This window comes from Dermacentor variabilis, chromosome 2 (assembly GCF_050947875.1).
Source record: "Dermacentor variabilis isolate Ectoservices chromosome 2, ASM5094787v1, whole genome shotgun sequence".
In the NCBI taxonomy this organism is placed as follows: Eukaryota; Metazoa; Arthropoda; class Arachnida; order Ixodida; family Ixodidae; genus Dermacentor; species Dermacentor variabilis.
The window spans coordinates 212,496,708-212,513,646 of record NC_134569.1 but is presented as its reverse complement, the minus strand read 5'-3'; the positions used below and the strand labels follow the sequence as shown (position 1 = coordinate 212,513,646).

At 49.1% G+C, this 16,939-nt stretch overlaps 1 protein-coding gene and 1 pseudogene across 1 annotated transcript in view; one reads left to right on the top strand and one right to left on the bottom strand.

Annotated features, from left to right (window-relative positions):
• LOC142573086 (protocadherin-15-like) overlaps positions 1-2,085 on the bottom strand; it is a 295,821-nt gene extending 293,736 nt beyond the window's left edge. The window contains exon 1 of the mRNA XM_075682599.1: positions 1,934-2,085. The gene's annotated coding sequence lies outside the window, so the exon portion shown is untranslated. The remainder of the gene's footprint in view (positions 1-1,933) is intronic.
• A 9,516-nt stretch (positions 2,086-11,601) lies between these two features.
• Positions 11,602-16,646, top strand: LOC142570676 (uncharacterized; annotated as a pseudogene).
• The last annotated feature ends 293 nt before the right edge of the window (positions 16,647-16,939 follow it).

The following is a 16,939-nucleotide window of genomic DNA, read 5'->3' as shown; positions in this document are numbered from 1 at the left end:
GAAGAAAATTTAAACTACATTATGGGGTTTTACGTGCCAAAACCACGATCTGATTATGAGGCACGTCGTAGAAGGGGATTCAGGAAATTTGGACCACTTGGGACCTGGGGTTCTTTCAACGTCCACCTAAATCCAAGTACACGGGTATTTTCGCATTTCGCCCCCATCGAAATGATGCCGCCGTGGCCGGGATTCGATCTCGCGACCTCGACAGTGATGCTGCACCGCTCCGGAGCAGCACTGGACGGGCGAACCTGTGAGCCGGTATAACGATTCAGCGAACGCGCATTCCGAAGCGCTACGGGGCACAGCAGCTTTGTCGCAGGTGCAGTCTTGATGGTCATTGAACGATATAGTCTTTGAACGTGCCCTAGCACTCACGCTTTCAGAAGTAGTCGAAGCCATACTCTTAATCTCGTTCCACATATATTCCACTCTACTCCACCTCGCAAGTAGTTTTGCAGCACTGTGGAAGCTGCAGGACTCCTTAGCCAATAGGAAAGCCCCGAATGCTTTCGAGATGTGTTCATCCGCGCCGTGTCGTCTGCTCACCGCCGCAGTAATTCGAAGATGTACGTCTTCAATGCGCAAAAGTCCTAACGTATCGCGTATGGCTGTAACGTATCATGTAGCACGCATAAATAAAACCCTCTAATCCCGCCAATATTGAGATGGTTACGCCTAGAACTATAGTGAGCTGCGCAAGGTCATAAACACTAATGTTCAGTGGCAGGGAGCTCGAGTGAAGGCACAACAAACGCCTAAGGACATTTGTTACACCTATGTCATTTCCTCCTCCGAGAGCGAGCCGCACGTTCGGCTTGCGCGCTTCTCCTCCCCCTCTGAGCTCGGGGAACGCCGGATCTGCCCGACTCTGCTTCGGGGGATGGAGGCGACCAGTCGAAGATATCATTGGTAAATAGAACAATGGTGAAAACATCTTCTACTTAGTGGAGCAAGATTTAGAGGGCGGATCCAGACGGAAAGTAAGCGCCATTGAGTCGGTCCTTCAGGCAATTCCGTCCATTTCATTCAGTTCAATGCTGACTCTGCACCTTCACTGTCGAGATCAGCAAGTTGGATGTCAGAAGCCTTCAGGGACCGTTAAGAGCGTGCGCGCACTAGACGCTCGTTTAAGGGACAGGAAGACGACATTATGGCTTAGCGAACGGACGTACCTACTATTTAAGCCGAGAATAACTTAAATTAGTGGAGTTTAGCATTGAATAAGATGTGTATATCTATTAGAGTAGCAGTAAGAGAGCGGTCTATGCAGTAACAGGATGAGTTCCAAGGCAAAGTACAATGTACTCGCCGACGACACGTAACACAGTCTGTAGTTGGTTGCACAACAGTGAAGCTTTCATTTATTGCTTAGCAATTGAAACTGAAAACGCGTGGCTGAATCGATAGATAAGGCCCCCCTTTTATTTTGCGTCACCGGTGGCCATTGGGGACATCGAGTTCGTGCCCTTTTGTATCACATCAAAGCGAGAGCCTTCGTGATACATCATGACAACATTTTGGCCCCTACTGAAAGTGTTTCTTCAAAGCTAAAATATTGAAGGAAGCGGATAGGTCCATACATATACCGTAAGTACCCCGAGCTTTTTGGTCGAGCGCTATCTTCAAGCCGCTTTAAAAGTTCGTAACGGACATTGGCTAAATTATAACGTACGATAAGGGTGTTAATATTCTGAAATTATATGAAGGTTTAAATAATGAAAGCGTTAGAACATTCTCTTGCGTATTACGTCTACGAAACGCCGCATTCTGAGAGCTGGTCGATGGTACGCGAGGTATTTAGGCGGGCCAGCAGACGACGATAATTTTTTACACGACAGGTCCATAAAGAACACGCTCGTTCTATATACGCATGCACTGCCGCGGTGTACGTGAATCACTGGACCAAACGTTCTCTGGTTGCACTCACCTAAAGTTACGAGGCCGTAGTCGCCCTCGTCCGGTGCGACGTGTATCCGCTCACGAAATCCACTCAAGTCGTAGCACCACTCACACGCACAAAGAATCGCGCGCACACTAAACACTTCGGTAAAAACCTGGTCACGTGGAGCTTCCCAAACTCGTCACTGATCAGGGATGCCGGCCTCGGAGCAAGAAAACAAGAGGCGAGTACTGAACAGTGATCACTGTGCTCCGCAACATGCAAAACACAAAAGAAAGGGCAGTGGCGATGACAGTGCCCACACAAAGGAGAGCGGAAGCGAGATATCCGCTTTCAGGAAGGTGTAAACGAAACGAAAGACATCGCTAATCCTCGGTCTCGGCCGCTCGCGTAAGCCGGCACAAAGGTGAGATCTCGGCTGCGGGCCGACGAAGGGCACGTGCGAAGCCCGGCAGTCGGCAGAAGTCGGTCAACGGCTGCACCACGCGCACACGGCAGCACCACGGCGCATAGCAGCGGCCGCAGCGGAGGCTTGCTCCTCGCGCTACCTGGTCCAACAAAGGAATGGCACCTGCCTGTCCGACCCCCTCCTTCAGGGCTTCCCCCACCGGCGCCGAGGCAGCAGACGAAAGTTGTTGTGGGGCGTCCGGTTGCCAGGCAACGCGCCCCCTGGTGCGGGCGTCTCGTGCCGGACTCGCCCCCTTTCCTGCGTCCCGCTCGCCTCATTCACCGCGCCCCCTTCTTTCCAAACAGTTTGGCTTCCATGGGCGCGTAGCGTTCCGCGTGCTACGTTGTCGCCATCTGGCGCGGCTTTTATTAAACTCCGTCTGCAACTTGCGTGAAGCGAATAGACTGTAAGGCACGCGCATGTTGCTTGGCTTCAACGGAGGAAACCGCAGAGTTGTTCTTAATTATATTTTACGCTATAATAAGGACGCATGACCGCTTTTAAACGGTGACGATTGCTGCTTCGTACGGACAATTACATCTAATGAACCCGTGCTTTCTCTTTTTCTATATGTCTATAATTATACATATGTGTATGAAAGAAGGAGCTCATCGTATCCGGTGTTTATTGAATCGAAAGGAGTGCTGGTGCACGCTTGCACTTCTTTCAGTGTCTCTCTCTCTCTCTATATATATATAAATATATATATATATATATATATATATATATGAGGTGGCAGTGAACTAAATAGAAGGCACAGAATAAAAAAAACTCACTAAAACTTAATGTCAAGTTATACAAATGCACAGACAGCTCACAACCAAGGCCACAAAAATCAGAATGAAATTTAAAATTGTAAAGTGTAATGTGTATAGTGTAAAGTCATATAGTCATAAAGTCGTAAGTGTATAGAGTAATATAGTGTAAGGACACTATATGGAAGCAATGTTGCCTTTATGTTACAGCGGTCACATATGAAAAATGGAGACAGAAAACACCCTAGTATTTCCTCCCCTTTATTTCTCTCTATCACATTTTCAAACAACAATCATTCAGTCAATTGACTAACCAAACTCTTCTCCCAGCAGCCGATGAGCAAGTAGCTCCTACATTCACAAATAGTTAATACTGTTGTTGCTTTCAATTAAGTGTGTTTAACATCAACAAATAAACAATAGTCTGTCAGTACCTTTTCGCACTACTATTTGTTGAAACACAACGATAAAGCACAGAATAAATGATTACGTCTACTGCGGTTAGGAAAGATTTAAAACGACCAATTTAGTTGTAATGAACGATAAGAAAGGGGGTTAACCGAGGGGCCCGATTTTTATTAGTCATATCATAAGAATCCAACAAATACTGACACCAAGGTCAACATAGGGGAAATTACTTGTGCTTAATAAATGAAATAAAGAAACAATAATTTAATGGATAATTAAAGTGGATGAAAAAACAACTTGCCGCAGGCGGGAACAGAAACCACAAACCTTCGCATTTCGCGAAGGTTGTGGGTTCGTACAAAGCAAATAAACAAGTACGGGAATGTCACACGAGTGTCCACTCACACCTTAGCTGATAAAGCTCTGTAAGGCTCTATTTAGCGCCACTAAATGTAATAGCCGCCTCAGTTGTACTCAATTGATCGGCGAGGTTTACAATAATGCTCAATAGGTTACATTGAGACGTAACAATCTTTTATTGTGACAGAAATTAGATGGACACTGCAGGTGCATTTCTGCTGACGGCGTAGTCGGCGTCGTGATGTTCTCTATAAAGTCCAAGGGCCATAAAACCGTCGCAGCACGACGCATGATGTATGTGCGCGAGTGAAAGCATGCGAGGGTGAGCCGGCTAAAGCGGTTTAATCTCGCGCGCGCGAGCGAGGAAAGCGAGCGTGCCCTCTCCTGTTACGCGCGAGGCCCCAAGGGGTCAGGCCAGGGAGGAGGGGCGTTCTTCCCCGGCGTCTGCTACGGTACCTCTGTACAAAGTGGAGAACACTGCGGCGTCAACCACGGCGTTGACCACGCGCATCGCGGACGCCGTAGTAGATGCCTTTGGCGGACGCCGTTGGGAGGCGTTACCGGCGCTCGTGTCTCGAAAGCGGCCTGCGACGACGAGACGTTCACCTGAGGGATCGCCAGCCGTATGTGCGCAGGCGCGAGTAAGAGCGGGCGCGAGAGAGAAAATCAGGGGGCTTTTACTTCTTGAATATATGACCCTGCCTAGGCAATACGGAGGAGGTTTCTTAGCGTGCCTTACTTAGCTTGCGGTCGCTGGTCCAAAATCGCCATGGCATGCAACGGAAGGTTAAGAATGCCGCTAAAACAGATCCTCAGCGAAGAAGAGCTCGCAGAACAACGTCGTAAACCTGCCGAAAGTGCTCGAGAAAGTTACATGGCCACGCAAAAAAGCTTTATTGTATGCAAATAAACCCATGCTCCGCAGGTGCGACTAGCCAGTGCTTCAGCTATGGGCGGGCAGCCATATTCTATTCCTTTCGGAACGGGGCAGTCTCCGGCTATTCAGAAAAAAAAAGATCAGTTTTGTTCGGCATATTAATACATCTTTATTACGTACACGTCACTTTTACACGTGAATTTTCACGGTTTTGTGACTTCGCGTAACAGACAGGCGAACTGAACACAGCTCGAGAACTCTTTACCAATAGCAGAGGGCTAACGGCGAAAAGGCCACGAATTAGGAATAGTTGTTTTTCTTCTGTTCGGCAAAAACATGCTTAATCAGTGTGTACACGTCATATCAGATGGGGAGCTATCGCGGTTTTCGTGACGTCACGTACCAAAACGGTGAAGTGGCGGTGGTGGTGGTGGTAACAGCTTTATTGACAATCCGGCAAATTCGTGGCCTGGGCCTAGGCCGCCTCTGAGGGGGTCCGGAGATCATGTCTCCTCGCCGCCTCACGGGCTTACTGGATGGCCCATATAGTTGATTTTGGGGGTTTGAGCTGCGCAACGCGGCCATCCATCGCGCTGCAGCTTCATCTGGAGAAACTGCATTTTCTCTGCATATAACCTCACATTCTTAGAGAATGTATCTAAGACATGCGTGAGCCCTGCCGCATAGTTTGCAGTTATCGTTTGAGTAGATGTCCGGATATATCCACCTGAGATGGACGGGGTTGGGGAAGGTATTTGTAACTTCCTCCAGTCTACCACTTGGGCCCTGTCGAGTTTGGGGTTAGGGGGTGGATAAACATGGCTGGAGTTTTGATAAAATTTTGTAATATCACAGTACCTGGTCATTCTGTCCCTTTCTGTCCATGCCTACGTTGGATTTCCAACCCCAAGACAGGATCCTTCTACGCGGGCGCGGCATGTGAGACCTCGCTTCGCGGTGGACCTCCCCGTTGAGGTTGGGTACGGGGGTGTCGGGGGACGTGTGAGCCGGAAACCATATAATGTGTCGTTCCTCCGTCTCCTCGGTGGTGACATAGTTCGCGTTGGCTTTGAGTATAGCCTCAGCCTTCGGCAAAATTCTGCCTTGTGCACAGTTTCTGACCGCCGTCTGCGAGTCACTGAGTACGTATCTGCAACTGGGGTTAACGATGGCTAGGGCTATCGCCACATCTTCCGCTACCTCGGGGTTTTTGCCACGTACACTACAAGAACTGACCAATTGTTTGTCGGTATTGAGGACGGCCACTTCGAAAGCACGTCGATCCTCGTATTCTGCAGCGTCTATACGAACAGCGCTTCCTTGTCCCTACCGAACGCTCGGAGTAAAGCCTTGGCTCTACTCTCTCTTCGACCCTGATTGAATTGTTTGCTTCTCTTCCTACAAAATAAAAAGCAGGTCCTCCTATAACAGTGCCGTAAGCTAAAAGGCCCCGGTTACGCCATCAGCGAATATTGTTTGCCACGCATAAGAACGGAGAGTAATCAACTAACATTTTTTGCCAAAGAACAACCGCATGATTTTAGGCTGCCGTTCAATCGAGTTTTATCGGCGACAAGACCTACAGATATGACACTGAAAATAAGGAAGTTGTGGAAGGCAGGTCGTAGGTACAAACGGCGGAGGAGGAGGTATTCCCAGAGTAATGCTGGAGTAAAGTTAAAGGAGCCTTTCATATATACGGAAGAGCTTAGTTTGCCATAGGGATTACTTGCATGCGCAGCTCTAACGGCCCCGAAGCTGAGGCTACGAAGGCGAACACTCACATTTGTACTTGCCATTTTGCCCTCTTATCAGTGCATCAGTGTTCCTTTTAGGGTATATTTTCCTTCGTCACGCTTCCCAACTCTAGTTGCGTCCGCCACATGAATCTTTTCTATGCATCGATGACGAATGCAAACGCACCGGCGTGTTCACACTTGCCACCACTGACGGCTCTCGTCGCCCTAAGCTATGTGAAATTGAGCATGACTGAAAATTGGGCTAGTTTCTAAGACATTACCAATGACGAAGCATAGCAAACATAAAAATAATTAGAACGAATATAGAACGGGAACGTACCGACAGATGTGCGATCGGCAAAGTAGCTCAAGAAACACACACACAAAAAAGAGGAAACGTACGTCTCGTTTCCTTGTCCATAACTTTAGTGAGCAGCTCCTAGGCGCCCGTTCCTGCGTTGAGTGTCGGCGTCGGTGTAACAGTTCGAACCAGCACAGCAAAGAATGAAATAGCGAACGCGAAGCGCAGCCCGGCATTAAAGACGGCGATAGCGAAGAGAGCGTGATGAGGAAAGCGGAGAATGAGGGTATGACGAAAATGTAGAAGAAAAGCGTAGTGCCCCGCAAGACGGGCTGTGCGGCGACGAGCGCTACGAGATGGCGCCATAGTAGCGCGCCGTCGTCTGTTCAACGATGGCATGCGAAGAGTGCGTCCACCGATACCATTACATGGAAACAAAGCACTGCGTTAGCGGAGGTGTCTGCGGCGGCTGCTGTGAGTCGCGCCCACTGGTCACCCGCACGCTGCCTCTCGCCATCTCCCGTTTAGCGAGGTAGTCGCGCTACACTTGGCTCCGTTTGTAATTTGCTGCACGAGACATATTGTCCGGGCCAGAAAATATATCGCGAAATGAAAGCACCTGTATACATTTCGCGTTAGGGAGTAACGTAATCGTCGGTGATTTTTTTTTCAGTGCAGAAAGAAATGGTACAACCTGGGGTGGAAACCGATGCTGTTACAATGTCTCGCAGCGGATTCGGAGCGTTCTGCTACGTTGAAATTACTGGGTAATGAGAGCGGACCCCGAATGCTGGGGTGCAGTTTAGCACAGCGTCCCAAAGCATTAGCTGCCACGAGGCGAGAATAGGACAAACTGCCACGCCCCCGCTTTTGACGCAAGGAACAAAGATGAATTCTAGTGGCCGAATGGAAGTCAGAGCGCACACAAACACAAAGTGGGACGTGAGCACAGTCATGTCAAAAAAGTGTAATAAAGTCGAACGCATTTATAACAGAATGTTTTGGGCCTCCGGAATGCTTCGTTATACCGGTGACTTCATTGCAAAGCTCGCGCAGCGCATAGATTGCACAAGAACAGGGATAGCGTTATTCGTTCGTTATACAGGTCATTCCGTTATAGAGGCGCTCGTTGTTGAGGTGCTCGACTTTGGCGTCGGTATGCGGGAAGCATGCATACGGTGTCAACATCGCGCTGCTATCATTGCGGCATGAAAGGTGTGCTTAGAAAAGAAATTATTTCAACAAGAGACGATACGGACACTGAGTCGCAATCACGGCACAATTCCACCAGAACCATAACATATACAAAGTACGAAACATTACGTCCATGGCACGTTTTGAAAGAAGTGTCCGAGTCCACACTCATCAACACATAACCACAGAGACCCACGCAAACGCACAATTACACATAAACTAATTGTCACATTATAAAAAATGGTGTTCAGTATATCCAGCGTACACAATGGTCAGGTACAATGATGATATGACTTTACATAGTTTTGAAGCGATGCTATGAGATGTGTATGTGGAAAGATGATCATGCATACGAAAACACACAGAAATCACGGGCACCTTCATAAATGTATAATCAGTGAATACTTTTGATGGTATGGCTACAAGAACCAGGCTGGCTGAAAATTAAGCCATACGCGTTCATCAGCGAACGACAGGAAACGGCATGACCAATATGGAACTGCTCTTCCCCAAGAAAGAACAACTCCTCTGATAGAAACGACAGTAGCTCAAAGTAGAGCCTCACCAGAAGTGGAAACAGAGCGCGGTGACGATGTCCCGCGGCAACTACCTCGCACCGGTTGCGCCACAGACAAGAGGCCCCCGCAGCAATTAAATGTAGTGCATAGCGGCCACGTGAGCAGCGACCAGACGTAATAAAGCGGTTAACTCCAAGGCCACGGAAACCAGTATGCACAGCCCTCTAAAATACCGTAGCACCGACGCATTGCAGCAGCACATGCTTGTTGGATTCTCGAGGGGGGGGGGGGGGCATTTGGGACACAGCGAAGATGGTACTATGCCCCACCGCTCTAGTCTGTCACTCGTTGGGACCAAGGAGGATATATAGAATTTGCTGGAGTGGAGGGGGGCGCTCGTCAAGTGAAGCCGCGGCCGCCGCCATCTTGTCAGTGGCAGAAAGCGCGCTCGAAACCGGCTCACGCTGGTGCTTTCGTGCGTTGTTTTGGAGTGCAAGTTGACGCTATAGGCACGTAAACGCCATCGGTTTTATAATGGTTGCCTCTTGTGTCGCCTACGGATGTACAAACAGGCTGAAGAAGGGTTGCGGCCTCACATTCCTCCTGCAAGTACGCAAAAACGTCTCGGTTCAGGCTGGAGCCATTACGAGCGCATTAATGAGGGGCGCTAACTGATGGCTATGAGCGTGCAACAAATATGAGTCCTGAAATTTTCGACAGGTTTCCAAAAGATCCCGAACTGCGGAGTCTGGGAGCTAGCGGGCCGTTCTCCGTGAAAGGTGGCATGCGAAAGATGGAGATCGCCTGCGCTCCGTGCACTTCTTGCCAGAGTGCTTCGGCCGCACTGGGCAAACAACCAGACTGCGGGTGGGAAGTGTGCCTTCCGTGTTTCCTGCGTTTCCGCAGCATCTACAGAAGCCTGTGAGTGTTACTGCAGAATTTCATACCATGAACGCGCTCGAAAAAAAGATTTGCCTCACGTGATATGTATTCGTGGTATCAATACGGCATCGAAATCGAGAGTCGACGAAGGCCCTTGTCGCATAGGTATATTGAAGTAAAGGAAACAAAGCGTTTCGATGTCGACAGTGTTCTCATTCATTGTTTTTTTTTCATATGGTGCTGTATGATTGTGTTCGTGGAAAAAGGTGCGCCGTGGGCGCTGTTTTTCTGCTTTGTTTCGTTGAAAAGAAGTGTTCGTGATTGCATGAGAACAGTCAAGCCGGATATAAAGATGCAATCAATGCCCCGTACACCTGCAAAAATAAAAACAGTCTGTACGGTGTCCCCTCTGCTCGCGTACGACAGCTGCCTCACACTGGAAGTTGCTTCGTCAGGCGAAAGCTTTAGGTGCTCAGACGTCCCAGCACTAAGTTTGTGGTATAGCCAATAAACTGAATTTGGTTTATTAGCCAAGGTATTATCTAACTTGAAACTTAACAAAAATCTATGCTGTCCATTTTAGGTAAAGAGGAAGCGTCCAGAACGCAAACACCGGGACTGCCCTGCCAGTGACACTGCCTATCTGAGCGAAGTACCTGAAGTTGAAGACCCACCTGTGTCTTCGCCGACCAAACAATGGTACAGGGACAAAGTCAGTGCCTCTGAAGAAGAGATAACGCGGTTGAAGAAAAAAATTAAGACTTTGCAGCAAACGAAGGGAAGGCTAGCGAAGAGAAATGAGACAGCACAAGAAGTCATCAAAGAGATCAGACAACGAAAACTCCTCTCACAAGAAGGCCCGCACGTATTTGCGTCTGCTTTTTCAAGTGTCATTCAGCAGCTTCTCTGCAGGGCGGGCAACGAACAGAAGGGCAAGTACCCACCTGAGCTCCCTGCGTTCGCATTGACATTACATTTTTATTCTCCCGCCGCCTATGAGTACGCCCGATCTAAATTCAATGGTGACCTTCCGTCACAGTGTACACTTCGAGATTGGTATCGATCAATCGACGGAGCTCCTGGTTCCACCGGCTCAAGCATTTTCTTTTCTCGAAAAGTTTGCGCAAGCACGGAGTGAACCATTTTACTGCACTCTGGTCGTGGATGACATGGCCACAAGAAAATATGTAGAACTTGTTGGAGACCAGATAGTTGGGTATGTCGACTTTTGAACAGGGCTAGATGATGACATTCTCCCCGAAGCCAAAAATGTGTTTCTTGATGATTGTTGGCATAAACATCAGAATCAAGATGCCAGTCGCACATTTTTTTTTAATTGACGCACTCACTGGCGGAGAGAGCAGAGCTCACCAAGCAGTGTGCTGAGAAACTTGCATCAGTGCAGGCTGAAGTTGTCTCTCTTACATTTGACGGTGCGTCGTCAAACTTCACTACGGCTAAGTGTTTAGGTACTCAGCTTCGACCGGACACTCATTCTTTTATACCAAGTTTTGCCAACCCAACTGATAGCAATAAAAATGTTTACATTATCTTAGATGCCTGCCATATGATTAAGTTCATGCGTAAGTCGCTGGCAACCGTAAGTCACCTCGTTGACATGGAAGGAAAGCATGTGAAATGTTCTCATGTAGTGGTATTGGATGCGCTGAAACGTGGAGAAGGGCTGCGGCTTGGCAACAAACTTACGAAGGTCCACGTCCAGTGGGAAAAGCAAAAAATGAAGGTGCGTTATGCTGTACAAGCACTGAGTGCCTCAGTTGCCGACGCTTTTGACTTCTGCGAACAGGCGCTAAATCTGCCACAATTCAAGGTTGCCAGCGCAACATCAAAGTTCATTAGAACTTTCGATCACTTGTTCGACATCTTCAACTCCAGGAACCCACTAGCAAGGTCGTATAAAGCATCCCTTCGGAATCAGAACGAAGCCTGCTGGAAGCTGTCTTTTTCTGAGACCTGAGCGTACATCAACGGCAGGGCGTGCAATTATAGAAGGTCTGAAAAAAAAAAGAGCTGTGTTCGTTGGCTTTTTGATATGCATGGCAAGCACCGAAAGAATGTTCGACGAGCTTGTTGGCAAGGATCAGCTGAAGTACTTGCTGACGCACAAACTCAGTCAAGATCACGCCGAGGACTTCTTCGGATGCATACGTGGTCGAGGCGGACATAACGACAATCCAACAGCCGCGCAATTTATGGCTCCATACAAGTGTCTGTTGGGTGAGACGGAAGTAACGTCTTCCAGTTCTGAAAATTGCTCCAAGATATGCTCTCTATCTTGCATGCAACCACTACAATAGCCATGGTAGATGCAAGAAGCACGCTCACTGACATACGCAGGTCATCAATCCTACAGTCCGATGACCACAATTATACACATCGCATTGACTGGCCCGAAAGCCTTTCTGCATTTGTCGATGCCATGGTGCCATACATAGCGGGCTTCATTGTTCGGAAAGTTCGCACAACATGTGAGCAGTGCATCACCGCCCTGCATTCAGATGAGCTTGCACCTTTAATTAAACAAAAGAGCCGAGGGTGACTTATTTCACCGTCACGAGACGTCATTGGCCTGTGTGAAGCAGTTGAGAAGGGACTGCAAAGGTTACAGGCTGAATGTGATACCATTGCGACGGTGAAGTCAAGGGCAAAGCATCTCATCTTGGAAGACTTGGGTGCTTCCTTAGAGAAAAACTGGTTCCAGAAATGGGAGCAGCACATCCTTGACTTCGATCGGCTTGATAATCAGATTTACAATTTGTGGAGAAAAATCGCAGATGAATACATAAAGGTGAGGAGGGAGAGAGAGAGAGAAAGCAAGGGTAGGAAAGGCAGGGAGGTCAACCAGAACAGCATCCGGTTTGCTACCCTACACTGGGGGTGGGGGAAAGGGGAATAGAAAGAGGAAGAAAGGGAGAGAGTAAGTACTGAGTACGTGTGGGAGGGACAGCGTACACAATGACACTATAAGCGGTCTCTTAAGCCCGTGCACTTCAAGTACCGCACTAGTGCACGAATCGCTTTTCGAGCCAGTGACGGTTGTGGCCACGGTCCGAGTATCTTTGACTCGGTGAACGGTCTCGAGTCTAGTCTGCGTAAAGTTGCCGCAGAGAGAGGCGTTGGACATCGTAGCGAGGGCAGGTACACAATAGGTACTCGATGGTCTCCTCGCACCCACAGGAGTCGCACATCGGGCTCTCGGCCATTCCCATACGGCAGGAGTATGCGTTCGTGAACGCCACTCCCAGCCATAAGCGACACAACAAGGTTGCTTCGCCGTGGGAAAGGCTAGATGGCAGTTGTAGCCGTAGCGTGGGGTCCAGTTTACGAAATCTGCAATTGAAGCCACTTGAAATCCAGAGATCTTGGGACTTCTTGCGCGCAAGTAGGCGAAGTTTCCTTCGCCCCCACCGCCCCCATCGAAGGGCGATGGGGGCGGTGTTCCAACAGCACCTGCACAGAAGGCGACCGATTGTCCAGTTTTTGGAAACTTTGGCAAGTTCTTCTCTCTCAGGGGTGTATCGTGGACAGTGGCACAGCAGGTGGTCGATGTTTTCTTCGGTGCCACAGACCTCGCATGCTGCGCTGTCAGTTACTCCAATTAATGTAGAGTATGCCTTTGTGAAGGCAACTCCTAACCAAAGGCGACAGATAAGCGTAGCTTCACGTCGAAGAAGCCCGAGTGGAAGTCGGAGTTGCAGGGAGGTGTTTCGTCGATGCAGTTGGCGAGTTCCACTCGGTCAGTGCGAGACTGCGTGCCAGGTGTCGAAGATGCCTTGCGGCGTCTGTCATCGAAAGCGGAATTGGAACGCTGTGCTCTTCTTGATGTGCTATGCGAGCAGCGTTATCGGCGGAATCATTGCCACTGATTCCACAATGGCCAGGTACCCATTGAAAAACGACCTCGTGACCTTTTTGTTGGACGTGATGGTAAAGTTTCGCGATTTCGTATGTCAATTGGTCATGGCATCCGTGTCGGAGAACTGACTGCGTGCACTGTAATGCCGGTTTTGAATCACAGAACACAGCCGCTTTTCTAGGTCTTTCAGATTCAATGAATTCCAGTGCTCGACGCAGCGCCGTTAGTTCTGCCGCCGTTGAGGTTGTGACATGCGATGTCTTGAAGCGCAGTGTCATTCCTCGCGTTGGTATAACCACGGCACCACCAGAACTGCACGACGTAGTCGATCCATCGGTATAGATGTGCACGTGGTTGCTGTACTTTTCATGCAAACGAAGTAAGCTCAGCTGTTTTAGAGCAGGGGCCGGTAGATCTCTCTTCTTCTGTAGTCCTGGAATCATTATATGTACTTGTGGACGGCTCAAACACCACGGAAGAAAAAATGGTATGGCCGCAGGTGCGTACCCTGAAGTAAACGACGCACGATGTGCACTGACAATACCGCTAAATGTCGAGCAGGGCCTTGCAGCAGTGAGGCTCGCCAAGTGGTGGGAAGGGGTCCTAGCACAATGCCTGAGATGCATACGCATCGTCTCAACGGTAATGTGCGTCGTGATTGGGTAATACTGCGCAAGGGCAATGGTTTCAGCCGTTGATGTACTGCGTGGTAAGCCAAGACATAAGGGCTTGGGCTTGAATACTCTGAATCGTACGCAGGTTAGTCTTGCAGGTGTTGGATATTGCAGGCAGGCTGTATCGCAGGAATCCAACGAACAACGCCATGTACAGCTGTAACAGCGTGTATAGATACTCCCCTACTTTTTCCTGCAAGGAACCTGAACAGGTGACAGATACCAGTCAGCCGCTTTTTCACGTAATTCACGTGCGGAGTGCAAGATAGGTCTCTGTCAATTACGACTCCCAAGAACCTGTGACTTCTGCTGTATGGTATAAGTTGCCCGTTAATAGATACGCCGTAAGCAGACATTCGCTTCCTCGCGAATGCCACCATTGCGCACTTCCCACATGAAATTTCAAGTCCTTGTTCACGAAGGTAGCAAGATGTCATTGTGGCAGCCTTCTGAAGCCGAGCGCGAAGCTGAAGTCGTGTCACTCCTGATGCCCAAATGCAGATGTCGTCCGCATAGATGGAAAGTCGTACGGTGCTTGGCAGGTTGTCAACTAATCCACAGAGGGTGAGATTGAAAAGAGTCGGGCTAAGCACTCCGCCTAGAGGGACTCCTCCGCTACCGTAATGCTCGGATGTCGGGCCATTTTCTGTGTCCACGTAGAATGGTCTTCTCTGTAAGTAGTGCACACCCACATATACATCTTACCACCAAGTCCGACGGCTTCTAACGTGCTAAGGATGGCTTCATGGGTGACATTATCATAAGCCCCTTTAACGTCTAGAAACAGAACAGCAGATAGTCGCTTACAGGCCTTTTGGTGTTGCACAAATGTTATCAAGTCAACAACGTTGTCTGCTGACGAACGGCCACGTCTGAATCCGGCCATAGCATCTGGGTAGATTCCATAGTACTCTAAGTACCATTCCAGACGTGTTAAAATCATTCTTTCCATTGTTTTTCCGACACAGCTGGCAAGTGCGATCGGAGGGTATGAGGAAATGTCCAAAGGCGACTTGCCAGCTTTGAGAAGTGGAATGAAGCGAGTTGACTTCCATTCTTGCGGAACCATACCCGTTTGCCAGGAGTCGTTGTACAGGAGCAAGAGTGGCTTCCAAGCTTGGTCTCCTCGGTTACACAGGGCGCGGTATTTAATGCCGTCAGGTCCTGGCGCTGAAGAAAGCCTGCACAAAGCCAGCGCAGCTTCTCGTTCTTCCATAGAAAATGGGCATACCATGCGGGGATCGCGTGAGAACGGTGGGTGGTCGAGCGTTCCAGTACCCGTTGCATCGGAATTTGCTTCGCCAGCAATCTTTCTGCAGAAAGATTCAGCGGCGTCAATATCTCTACATTGTAGATGGAGTGCAAGAGATTTAAACGAGTGGCGCTGACCAAAGGTTGCGCGAAGGCCACGAACAGTCCTCCATATAAGCGACAAAGGTTTTCGCGGATCCAGGGACTCGCAAAAGGATACCCATTGTCGCGAAGCCAGCTTGTTCATGTGACGCTTTATTTTCTTTTGTGTTCGTCTAGCCAATCTCAAATCATAATTGGACTTCGTGCGTCTGTATCATCACTCCGCACGACGGCGAATTGCTCGAAGTTTCGCTAGTTCGATGTAGAAATCGTTGCGGGAAGAACTATTCGAAAGCAAATGCGTGGTTGTTTGTATGGCATCCTTTATCGCGCCCTGTAGGTTATAGGAGGTGGCGTCACGACAACAGTCTTCCATTATTATTTTGTATTTAGGCCAATCGGTGCACTGGATGGTTCTGGAGGACTTGGAGGTAGTCAAACCTTCGATCTTCAAATTGGTTGGGATGTGGTCGCTACCCCGTGTTTCTAAATCCGAAAACCAGTGCACTCTTCTCGAAAACGAACGTGAAACGAAGGTAAAGTCCAAGCAGCTACTATACGCTGATCCACGCAGATAAGTAGGGCTTCCATCGTTTGACAGGCGAAATTCGAGTTCATAGGCAAAGGACACCATCGTTCTGCCTCTAGAGTTCACTTTGGGGCTTCCCCATAGGTAATGGTGGGCGTTAAAGTCACCAGTGAGCACCCACGGCTGTGGAGTAGGTGTCAAAATTCCCCGTAGGCGCTCACAATCTAGACGGCTTGTTGGAGATAAATAGGCTCCAAGAATTGTGAACGTGAGTTTTTTCTTCTTCACTGTTAAGCAAACGTATTGATTTGATTCGTCAGGAGGCACTGGGTGATGCACATATGTCAAGTCGCGGCGTATAAACACAATGACCTTGCTGTACTCTCCGTGGGTAGAGGACATAAAGCACTCATACCCGGACAATCTGATGGGAGCTGACAGGTTGGGCTCGCAAATCACGATAATGGGGAATTGGTGCGTGAATACAAATTGTCTAAAGTCGGACATGCGTGACTTACGTCCTCTGGCGTTCCACTGAAAGACAGATGCATTCTTGACCTCCTCTTGAAACGACGGCAATTCTCGGGCCGTGGTTTTACCCTAGAGCCGCAAGCACCGGACTAAATGTGTCCAGCACCTGCAGTGCGCTCTGTGCCGACGGGGTTTTCATGCTGCTCAGTAGAATGCGCATGGCGTCCATAAGTGACTTCAGCATCACTATGACTTGGCGATCCTCAGTCGTCGTCGCATCCGCGGTTTGTGTGGTCATTCAGGGCGCTGCAATTTGATGTGACTCCGATGCAGGTTCTGCTCGTGGAAGTGTAGGCCACTCTTCAGGAGGTGCGAGTTTTGCCCCTTTCTTCGTTTTCGCAGTGTCTGTTTTTGTGGAAGTCGGCGTTGATACGGTAGCCGATTTGCCGGAAGATGATGTATATCTTTCAGTAGATGTAACTCTTCGTGATGCTCTTCGATGGCGCTGGCGATGTCGTCGTCGCCTGAGAGTAGCGGCAGCCTCTCTGTGTGTTGAATGGTCCCGTGCCATACGTTTGAGTACTGCTCGCTCGTTCCTCACCCGCGGGCAATCATTTGATGAGGCCTCATGAGTACCATGGCAGTTA